The sequence below is a fragment of the Vulpes vulpes genome, chromosome 4 (genome assembly GCF_048418805.1).
Source record: "Vulpes vulpes isolate BD-2025 chromosome 4, VulVul3, whole genome shotgun sequence".
Taxonomy (NCBI): domain Eukaryota; kingdom Metazoa; phylum Chordata; class Mammalia; order Carnivora; family Canidae; genus Vulpes; species Vulpes vulpes.
In genome coordinates this window covers 21,666,034-21,675,472 of record NC_132783.1, presented here as the reverse complement: position 1 = coordinate 21,675,472, position 9,439 = coordinate 21,666,034, and the positions used below count along the sequence as shown (strand labels likewise).

General features: G+C 38.9%; 1 long non-coding RNA gene across 1 annotated transcript in view; it reads left to right on the top strand.

Moving 5' to 3' along the window:
- Positions 1-1,143: 1,143 nt before the first annotated feature.
- LOC140598436 (uncharacterized) overlaps positions 1,144-9,439 on the top strand; it is a 61,987-nt gene continuing 53,691 nt past the window's right edge. Inside the window, exon 1 of the long non-coding RNA XR_012000867.1 lies at positions 1,144-1,230. This is a non-coding gene — a long non-coding RNA (uncharacterized lncRNA). The remainder of the gene's footprint in view (positions 1,231-9,439) is intronic.

Below are 9,439 nucleotides of genomic sequence, written 5' to 3'. Positions count from 1 at the left end.
GAGACAGGGCATTCGTATTTAGATGGAATAAATTCACCTGCCAAATCCATCACATTAAAGAAAAAATGTGGGCAGCCCGGGTGGCTCACGGTTTAGCGGGCCTGCAGCCCAGGGCCTGATCCTAGAGACTCGGGATCGAGTCCCGCTTCGGGCCCCCTGCCTGGAGCCTGCTTCTGCCCCTGCCCCTGTCTCTGCTTCTGTCTCTGTGTGTCTCATGAATAACTAAATAAAATCCTTAAAAGAAAAAACGTTAATGGTCTTTAGGGGAAGAGGAGGGAAAACGGAATTTCTGGCCAAACACCAGTTGGTCATTACTGCTGAGCTTTACCAGACAACTGTGTGTTCTGCTCTACCCTTGGTTTCAGTGCCCTCAAATACCATCACAAGTCAGGGGGTGGGCTGCAGCTCTGGGAGTGTCCCTAACAATTCCCCTTTCTTTTAGGAGTTTGATGTCTTTCAGGATTTTCCTTTTTGTCGTTTAAAGCCACTCATGAGATGCAATGGGTGGTGGGTTAAGTGGGGAAGTCAGATTAGTGTGGCCAAATGTGGAGAAAATTCCTAAAGACAGGATGATCAACAACAAGAGAAGACACCTGGGTGACTAGTTGGTTAAGTGTTTGCCTTTGGCTCAGGTCATGATCCCAGGGTCCTGAAATGGAGCCCCGCATCAGGCTCCTTGCTCAGTGGGGAGTCTGCTTCTCCCTCTCCTCCTGAGCTTGTGCTCTCTGTCACTGTCTCTGCGTCTCTCTCAAATAAATAAAAACCCTAAATAAAAACAGACAACAAACCACAATAGCAAGACCGGGTCCCAGAGATTATTCGAAAGAGCAGCACAAAAGTCCCATTTATCTGAAGGGTGTCTTCTTATCAAATAATTTGAATTTGCTGTGGTCAGGGTCTGTGGAAGTCTTCATGGGATTATGGATTACACAGAACTGGAAGGGCCTTTAAGAAATAAAGTTGGTATTGTACTGGAATTAAAAGAAAAGGAGTTAAGAGTTAACAGGGTACGAAAAGGGTCTGATTTTCATCTAGATTTCACCTTCCACTCCAAAAAGTCCAAAGCCAAAGTGGCAAAAGTAACTGAGTAAAGCACACATATGAGGAATGCCTTTGCTCAATTTTTCCCTTGTTTTTAGGAAGACCAAAAGGATCCTTTGTACTCCAAGGTACTAACACTTGATATAGATGAAAATCTACATAAACCAACATGATATCTGTCTGCAACCGGTAGGTACTATTTAAATGTCTTTTAGGGGGATCCCTGGGTGGCGCAGCGGTTTGGTGCCTGCCTTTGGCCCAGGGCGCGGTCCTGGAGACCCGGGATCGGGTCCCACGTCGGGCTCCCGGTGCATGGAGCCTGCTTCTCCCTCTGCCTGTGTCTCTGCCTCTCTCTCTCTCTGTGACTATCAAAAATAAATAAAAATTTAAAAAAAAATAAATGTCTTTTAGGGAGAAAGGATAAGGTCTGAAGCTTGGCCGTGTCTTTAGCGTCTTTCCCAATATCTAGGCTTTGCCATCCAGGAAAAATCCAGAGCAGTGTACTAAATCAAAGTAATTGATTGCTTTACCGAGTGGTATCTTGAAAGTTTAGAGAGTTGGACTTCTATGGTTATTGTTTGTATAAATAATGCTTTATGAACCATAGTGATATGTGATAAAATCTCATAAACACCTATAGATGTACTAAAATCACCTTAGATTAGGTAGTGGACTTTTAATAAATGTTCTGCAGTTTGCTTGTACATATCCTGGTTGATTTCTTAGAGTCCTGGCAGCTTCTGAGCTAGTGTTTTTCTAAGACTCTGAGGCAGTAGTTATATTGTTTAAGAATCCAATCAGTAGTTTTATCCTTATTCTGGATACACTTCCATTATAAACAGTTGATGGAAATACACACACACATGCATGTGTGTGTGTGTGTGTGTGCATCTGCACACCCAGGTCCATACATAAAAGCCATTATCCCTCAAACTTTTTTCATCTTATTCATAAGCCAAAACTAAGTACTATTGAGGAGCATATGGTTCTTTAAAAATCTATTAAGGAAAAATTTGGATTTAAGGGAAATAATTATCCATTAAATTCTCAAAACATTCTCGAAGCACCTGCGTGGCTCAGTTGATCAAGTGTCTGACTCTTGGTATCAGCTCAAATCATGAGTTCAGGTTCTGCATTGGGCTCCATATAAATAATAATAAGTAATATTAAAATAATAATAATAATAAAATAAAAGGAAATTCTTAGAACATTTTCGATCTAGACTTTACCCTTAAGTGGAAAGAATGGAGAAATTTAATATGTCCAATTTTTTATCATTTTCCCTCTGTTCTGTGCAAGAAAAACCAATAGAATTAATGTGGTTTTGGTGTTATTTTCTTATTCTAGTTAGCTTACTTTAATAATGTCACTTAATATTTTCTTTGCTTTTATACTAAGTTTCTGAGTTTTTCATGTACAATGAATGTATCTGTGTTGTGATTTCCTAGTTTCTTCATGGAATGTACTATTTTATTTCTGGATATCTGATCATATTTAAATGCCTTAAACTTTCCTGGTCAAAGAGTAACTTCTTTTCCCTTTAATATTCTGCAGAGGGATTAAGCAGATTCTTACAGGTTGAAATGTTTAAATACGTCTTCAGAACACTCATGGAAGAAAGAGTAGCTCTGTCACATTTTTAGCAACAACACACTTAAAAGAATAGCTGTCCAACTAAACTAAACCTGCTTGTGAAGTCCACTAGAGTTGATCCCATCCTAAATTACTTGGCTACATTAGTACATTCGTATAATAAAGAGCAAAACATAACAGGAAGGTAAGATAGCTGTGTCTGAAACACATGAGGTACTGATATATATTAACAGACATCAGTTTCTTTTCTTTTTTTTATAATAAATTTATTTTTTATTGGTGCTCAATTTCTAACTTGTGCTTTCAAATTATGAAGGGGAATTTGAGATGCTTTCTATCTCGTTTTTGGAAAATTTAAGATAATTTTAGAATAGGTTAGATTTAGAATAGGGTTTTTTTCTTAGTTTGAAGAAATAGTTGAAAAAGTAAATAGGAATTGTGTGCCATGGCCCCTCCTCCATCAACTGGGTCTCAGAAACAGTGTTCTCTTCCTCTTGGCTTACAGAAACCAAGTTTCTGTACTTGTGCTGCTAGGTGGACACTGTGGGTGAACAGGGAGGGACAGAAGGACCAGAATGCACAGACTTCTCTTTCCATTTCAGTTTTCTATCATCTATCGGCTATGAATGACCAAGCCTTGTTTCTGTCCACTTGCAGCCCCCTTAAATGAGGCTGTAAGAGAAGACCCCCTGCCCCGGCAGCATTCACAAATTGATAGCTTCTGGGTCACATTAGAATGTTTTAATTTTTTTAAATTCAACTTTGCTTTTTTTCTTTGCTTAAGGTACTTGTCATACTTGAATACAGAATGATACACAAATTAAAGTGTATTATATTAATTGGAACTGATCACATCATGGGGAAAGTTGGCTGGGGCCTGAGTGGCAGTTATAAATCCCAACTGCTTGAGTCCTTGATGAACATTGGTTTACTGAAAGGTGTTAGGACCAGGTTTTGCCAAATTCTAGAACTATTCTCAGATTGTGGTATGTGCCTTTATTCTGTAATTACATTGAGGCTGCTTCAGATCTTTATTACTCCAGTAATATAAAATTGTGTAGTCACAGAATATCCCAGTTACTATTTCCTGCAAATTAATTGGCTACCTTCAAAGGCTGATGAACAGGATACCTCTTATTGATTGTAGTATTGAGTATTGTGTGACTACTGAGTAATAGCTCCTGCATTCCTCCCCACTTCTTTCTAATGCTGATTTTCATTCAGGTAATATAATCTTTCACATGACCATATGCTTTCCTAATCCAATTACGGTAATTTTTTTTTAAATTGTATTTAAGTTCTACTTAACATAGATTTGCAATATTGGTTTCAGGAGTAGAATTCAGTAATTCATCACTTACATACAACACCCAGTGCTCATCCTGACAAGTGTCCTCACCACCCATCTAGCCCATCCCTGCTCATCTCCCTCCAGCAGCCCTCAGTTTGTTCTCTGTCCTTAAGTCTCTTATGGTTTTTTCCTTCTCTCTTTTTTCCCCCTTTTCCCATATGTTCATCTGTTTTGTTTCTTAAATTCCACATATGAATGTGAAATCTCTAAAGTCACATGTGCCAGAAAATACACATAGGTTTTTAGAGTCCTGGGGAGAGTATGGGAGGAGGGGTAACCTGCTGGCTAAACAGTGATGTGGCATTAGCCTAGATTAAGACTACTGACTCTGATCTACAGGCCAGATCCTACCTGCTGCCTGTTTTTTTTTTTTTTAATGATTTTATTTATTTATTTATTTATTTATTTATTTATTTATTTATTTATTTATTTATTCTTGAGACACATAGAGAGGCAGAGACACAGGCAGAGAGAGAAGCAGGCCCCATGCAGGGAGCCTGATGTGGGACTCGATCCCGGGTCTCCAGGACCATGCCCCGGGCTGAAGGTGGCACTAAACCGCTGAGCCATCCGGGCTGCCCTGCTGCCTGTTTTTGTATGGTACACAAGCTAAGGGAAGGTTTCAACATTTTTAAATGGTTGAAAAAAATTAAAAGAATATTTTGTGATACATGAAAATTGTATAAAATTGAAACTTCAGGTTCCATACTTGGTTTTATTGGCATGGAACCGTGCCCATTTATTTACATATTTTTTTCTGGCTGCTTTTGAGATAGGAAGGCAGATTTGAACAGATATTATAGTCCTGCAACAAAGGCTTAAATATTTACTCTCTATCCCTTTACAGAAATTTTGTTAACCTCTGACCTAGACCACTGTTTCTCAACCCTTAATGTTTGTAAATCATTTGAAGATTTTGTGAAAATATATAGTTTCTGATTCAGTAGGTCAAGGGAGCCTACGTGTCTGTATTTCTTTTTTTTAAAGATTTTGTTTATTTCTACATGAGAGACACACAGAGAGAGGCAGAGACACAGGCAGCGGGAGAAGCAGGCTCCATGCAGGGAGCCTGATGCAGGAATTGATCCCCGGCCTCCAGGATCACGCTCTAGGCGGAAGGCAGGTGCTAAACCACTGAGCCACCCAGGGATCCCAGTGTCTGTATTTCTAATGAGCTGAGGACCACATAGTAAGTGGCGATGCTCTAGTGCAGGATTAACACACTTATTGTTTAAAGAGCCAAGTAATAAATGGTTCACAGTCTGCAGCCTATTCAGTCCTTTTGTTACAACTATGTACATCTGCTGGGTAACGTAGACATAGACAACATATAAAAGATCAGGAGTGGCTGTGTTCCGATAAACATTTACAGAAGTAGGCTTTGGGCTGGAATTGGCACGAAGATTTACTTTAGCATTCACTGGTCTCAGCTGTTCAGTGTGGGTGTCCATTAAGTAATAGGCACAGTCCTACCCTCAACTTGCTTACTAGTTTTATAACATATTCCAGTAATGATGATAAAGACAGCAGTTAACTTGTATTGGGTAATTATCATATGCCAGGCTCTATGTGAAGTCCTATGAGCCATCTCTTATTTAATTACCACAACAAATCCTAGGAAGCAGATACCATCATTATCCTTGCTTACAGATGAGAATACTGAGCTTCAGGAAAAAAAATTAATCAAAGCTGCCAACAGCAAATCAGTGGTGAGCCTAGGGTAAGGCATAACTCATGATTATTGAATGACTGTTGGATTATAGATGACTGGATCAAATCTGTGCATTCTTGGGAGTTCCAGAAGCTGGAGAACCAGACTGTGACTATACTGACTTCCTTCATTGTGAGGCCTGGTTCTCAAGGACCTGAGCAGTGAAAGACAAGACATCTCTTTAGAGGCAACATTGAATGTAGGTGTCAGAAACTGGATGTTTGACTCATGCCAGAGCATTCTTTTTCTTGAAAGATTTATTTAGTACCTTCACTGCATGTTTTTGAAGTTAAGGCTCTTAGAGATCTCAGAAAGCACATTTTTCATAGTTTTGGGATTTTCCATGCTCCAAAAATGAAATTGCTTTACTTTATAATAACATGTTATTTTAGGCACCAAATAAGTATGGCATTTTGCCTTCCTTGTGTACTTTGGATTTTTTAATATAAATTTATTTTTTATTGGTGTTCAATTTGCAAACATATAGAATAAACCCAGTGCTCATCCCATCAAGTGCCCCCCTCAGTGCCTATCACCGAGTCACCCCCCCCCGCCCACCTCACCTTCCACCCCCCGCCCAGTTTGTTCCCAGAGTTAGGAGTCTCTCATGTTCTGTCTCCCTTTCTGATGTTTCCCACTCATTTTTTCTCCTTTCCCCTTTATTCCCTTTCACTATTTTTTATATTCCCCAAATGAATGAGACCATTTAATGTTTGTCATTCTCCTATTGACTTATTTCAATCATACAATAAATGTCCCTTCTAACCACAGTGACTGAAATTACATTTCTCCTTCCAAATTCTATATTTTTTCCTTCCTTCTTAGCTGCAATTACTAACGTAAAGAGTAGATAGACCTTGATTCTGGCCTAAATATAAGACTACTTTTATCTGTCTTTACACTGTTATTTCCATGTAAATGAATGTTTTTAGGTAAGATGCCTATCAGTATAACTACATTATAATAAATTAATAGGTCCCTGAGAGCAAACATGTTGTTAATAAAAATGCTTTGGAAAAAACTTTCTGGAGTCTCAGACACAATCTCCTTGGACTATAGATACCATATTAAGATGAATAAGTATGCCATTTTTTACGAATCACCTGTTGAAAAACTTTTATGTCATTGCTCTGATGAATAAGACTAGGTTTCATTTTATAAGCAGTCAGTGTAGGTACAGGGCAAGGAGGAATATGTCAACATTTTCTAAGTCTTAAGTATCAATCTTGATATGCCTAGGTGGCTCAGTGATTTGGCACCTGCCTTTGGCCCAGGGCAAGATCCTGGAGACCCAGGATTGAGTCCCGCATCGGGCTCCCTGAATGGAGCCTTCTTCTCCCTCTGACTGTGTCTCTGCCTCTTTCTCTCTCTTTCAGTGTCTCTCTGAGGCAGAGACACAGGCAGAGGGAGAAGCAGGGTCCATGCAGGGAGCCCGATGCGGGACTCGATCCTGGGTCTCCAGGATCATGTCTTGGGCCAAAGGCAGATACTCAACCACTGAGTCACCCGGGGATCCCATGAATAAAAAAATCTTAAAAGAAAAAGCATCAATAACCTTAATTTTTTAGGTGGGCAAGGAAGTTAAATATGATACTTAAATAGGAAATCAGGTACTTACAGATTCTTAAAGCCAGAATTTAGGATGGTCTAATCTAGCCATCTCTGTACACTCCTATTTTTCTATGTAAGTCCCAATTGATTAAGTAAAATTCTTAAAGTCATTTGCTTCTTTAACACAAATATGTTAGTTTTTCCCCCTGAATCTGGGAACATGTATTGGTTTCCTCGGGCTGTTATAATGAAGTACCATAAGTTGCTGGCTTAAAACAACGGAAATTTATTATCTCGCAATTCTGTAGTTTAGAAGTCTGAAATCAATGTTTTGGTCGGGCCACAGTCCTTCTGAAGGATCTGGGGCAGAATTCTTTGCCTCTTCATAGGTTCTGATGAAGGCCAGCAATTCTTAGCACTCTTTGGCTTGAGATATATATCACTCCAATCTCTGCCTCTGGCTTCATATGGTGCTTGTGACTCTGTGTCTTCACATTGCTGTCTTCTTAAAAGTATATCATTTGTTTTGGATTAGGGCTCCACTCTACTCCAGTATGATCTTAACTAATGATATCTGCAACAACTCTGTTTTCAAATAGGTCACATTTTGAGGTACTGGGTATTAGGACTTTACTATATCTTTCTTGGGTGAGGGATGGTACAGTGTACCCATAACCGAGTATGGGGATGTCAAGATATTATTGTTTTCCATGCAGATCTTACACTATAGGAAGAACACATATATAGAGATTTATGAAGATGCAGGTTGTAATATACAATATTCACAAAATGCTGTAAGCGTATTTCAGTGGGGAAAGCTACCTTTTCCCAAGTGAAATGGTAAAGGAAGGCTTTCAAAGGCAGGTGCCATTTGAACTAATCTTTGAGGGACATATAGGAGTTCATTGAGAAAAGGATGCCAGATGGGAGGACACATCAGCCAGAAAGTTTGGGGTAAAGGCATGGATTAAGTGTTTGTTTGCTGTGATTATTACTAGCTACTCTTTCTTTCTTTTCTTTCTTTCTTTCATTCTTTCTTTCTTTCTTTCCTTTTCTTTTCTTTTCTTTTTGTTCTTTTCTTTTCTTTCATAATAAATTTATTTTTTATTGGTATTCAATTTGCCAACATACAGAGTAACACCCAGTGCTCATCCCGTCAAGTGCCCCCCTCAGTGCCCGTCACCCACTAACCACCCCCCCTCCTCCTCCCCCTCCACATCCCCTAGTTCATTTCCCCGAGTTAGGAGTCTTCATGTTCTGTGCTACTCTTTATTTAATATTAGTGTGTGTCATTTAATTAACAACAACCTTTTGATCCCAATTGTACAGATGGGAAAACTGAAATTTCAAAAAATAAAGTATTTGGTCTCCCGCTAACACATTTTGAAGGTGATACTATTGAGATTAGAACCCAGGGAGCCTGATTATATAGTCTATAATTTGCCATTGTGATGAAAACTACAGTTTAGGATATTTGGGAGCGCATATGGATAGTTAGACATAAGGCCAAAGAGATAGGTTAGAGACAAATTGTGAAGAGGTTGGTTTATCAATTGATTTGCTTAACAGAAAATTGTTGACTTACTAGAGTTTGAACTTTAAGGGCTATTGACATTTGAACAATTTCCAAAGCTCTGTTAGGACAGGTGTCAAATGGCCACATTCCTATGGAGTGTAGGGTAGTTTGGAGGCCCAGATGCTAGAGAGGAGGTTACTGTCATGGACCATTTTAGAATTAATGAAGGTTGGAACTAAACAAGACAATGGAACCGGAGGGGTGATAAAGTCAGAGATACTTGTGAGTCAAGGTCAGTGAGGTGTTGAAGTCATTGCCTCTGTTGTGTGGCCATTCCTGATCCTTTGGCTCAAGTGCTGAAAGTAGAGCTGTCTCCACTAATGTGGTTAAAAACAATAATTTAATTCATACCCCTAACTTAGGAAGAGTCTAGTATGTGGAAGTGTGATGGTTGTATTAGTACACATATAAATGATTATATTAGAGAAGATATAAAAATGTCTTTAAAATTCCAAAGACTGAGTTGACATATTTTAAAACAAACTACATAAAAGTGGTAAAAAATATTTTGCCATGTGCTCTGATGAAATCTCATCTATCTGTATTTTTTTTAAAGATTTTATCTATTTATTCATGAGAGATTAATAGAAAGAGGCAGAGACATAGGCAGAGGGAG